We start from the raw sequence: 2,610 nt of genomic DNA on the forward strand, positions 1-2,610 counted from the left end.
GTACAAGGAACTGGCAGGCAGGACTTAATCAAACAGAGGTTTACTTTCTCACACAATTGGGATCTAAAGGGAGGCAGATTGGGGCTGGTGCCACTATATTTCCAAGTTTCTAGTATCTCCTCTTCTCTCGGCATGTGTGCTGCTTCAGTAGTTGGTGGGACTAAGGTCCCTCTTTTGCCTCTAGGAAGCATTTCTGGATCACAAAGAGTGGGTGTACTAAGGTCATCAGCAAAGCCTATGGCAGTTAAATCTTTCTTCAGCGCTATCCACTAGACATCACCTCTAGTTGTTCACAGTGAGTCCATAAGCACCTGCAAGAAAGAGACTATGAGCTTACATCCTCTGCACATGCATCTGTCCTTTCAGAAAAGGAAGTAGTGGACTTTGGCTTTGACAAATCTGTGAAAAGAATTTATAATCCTAGCAAGGTCAAATAACAAGCACACAATCCAGGTATTTTATTTACAAGACATAAGGCTAGATTGGGGAGGTTTAGAGCTATTCCCCAGTTATAAAGGTCATTGTTACTTGTTTCCCCTAGCAGATGGTTAATGTCCATCTCCTTTCATGGCAGACTCATCCACCTCTGCCTCCTTCTTCTTCTCCCTCTACCTGCAACCCCTTCCCTCGTTCCTCAAGTGCCACTTTCCTTATCCACTGCCCAATCACAGGCTCTAGATTTTACTGATGAGTTAAATTAGGGAGTGAGGTTCACATACCTTCACTTGGTGTGGTGAGGATCTGCTCTTGGGTACAAGCACATCTTGAGAAGCCAATAATTAACATGAGAATACAAGCAGCTTCAGAACAACCCACTACTCAAGTCTGTTACACCATTGGGCAACTAGTCAGACACATGGCAGCATAGCATCACTATACCTAGAAACAATTTCCTGCTTGAGATGACCCAGGGAAGGTCAGTGAAGGAAATACCTAAGAGCTCTCAAAGGATTGCTCCACTTACTTACTCTTGGCTGGGAAAGGATGCCTCCAAAGCCACTGTCATCAGCTTGTCCTCTGGAGGCCTGTTCAGGTATTTGGAGATTTTTAACCAGGCCTGATATTAGAATCTCCTAAGAGTTTAGTTTTTCTATCTTATTTCAAAGATTAATATAGTCTTTAATCTACTAGATGGGTTAAGCGTCCTGAAACATATAAAATGACACTTTCTTTTTTTTTGCAGAATATAGATATATTTTACATAATTACAGACACTTATTGCAGATATACAGTGATTGTGAGCTGGGAATGCAACTAATGTTTTGATCATTTTTTTCTTTTCTTTTCTTGGCTATTTCCTTTATTTACATTTCAAATGTTATCCCCTTTCCTGTTTTCCCTCCCCCTGATTCTATGAGGGTGCTCCCCCACCCAACCACACACCCACCCATCTATCCATTCACGCACTACTGCCTCCCCACCCTTACCTTCCCCTACACTGGGGCATCAAGCCTTCACAGGACCAAGGACCTCTCCTCCTATTGATGCCCAACAAGGCAATCCTCTGCTACATATGTGGCTGGAGCAGACCCCTCCCACCCCCAGAGCTCCCAGGGACTAAACCACCAACTAAAGAGTGCAAAATGTCACTTTCAATGCATCTTACCCTTCTCTATATTATTAGGTTCTAAGCTTGCCTCAGCTCACACTTTATTCTAAGCTTTCTTCAGTTGAAACTTTTCCTCAGGCCATATTGGATGACTTCCTGAACTACTGGTCCGATTCTGTTCACTGAGGCTCAGAAGAACAGATCCACTTGCTTACACTACTGTTTTCTCCCACCTTCTTCATCTAGATATTTCTAGTAAAGAAGTCACTTTCTGCAGGAACATTCTTTCCCCAGTCTCCTGGGTTGCAAGATCGTCCTTAGGTTCTCTCCAAAGCTTTCATTCTTTTGGGTCTGCACAGATGCGGTGCAATCCCTGTTCCTGGCTCTGCATCTCCCACTGGGATATGCTGCATATTTTGTCAAACTAAGGAAATATTCACATCTTTGCGTAAGTATAGTCTTCCTTTTGTGGTATGGTGGCTGGTGAGTAGTCGCACAGTGAGAAAAGCCTTCATAAAGGTAAAGGTGTTTCTTTCATATGTCTCTTTTCATACTGGGAATAAATCAGAGAAAGTAGTGGGAGATCAATACTGAAAGAAAGGTGAATTTCCTCAGCCATGAAATTGTCTCACCATCTCTGCTTACATTAGAGACTGGGGTAGTTTGAGTGAAAATGGCCCCATAGGCTCAGAGAGAGTGATGCTATTGGGAGGCATGGCCTGGTTGGAATGGGACCACCACATAAAGCCAGATACACTGAAACTTATAGAGGAGAAAGTGGGGAAGAGTCTCAAACATATGGGCACAGGTGAAAAATTTCTGAACAGAACAGCAATGGCTTGTGCTGTAAGATCAAGAATTGACAAATGGAATCTCATAAAATTGCAAAGCTTCTGTAAGGCAAAAGACACTGTCAATAAGACAAAAAAGGCAACCAACAGATTGGGAAAAGATCTTTACCAATCCTTCATTTGATAGTGGGCTAATACCTAATATAAACAAAGAACTCAAGAAGTTAGACTCCAGAGAATGAAATAATCCTATTAAAATGGGGTACAGAG

The sequence above is a fragment of the Mus caroli genome, chromosome 8 (assembly GCF_900094665.2).
Source record: "Mus caroli chromosome 8, CAROLI_EIJ_v1.1, whole genome shotgun sequence".
Lineage (NCBI taxonomy): Eukaryota > Metazoa > Chordata > Mammalia > Rodentia > Muridae > Mus > Mus caroli.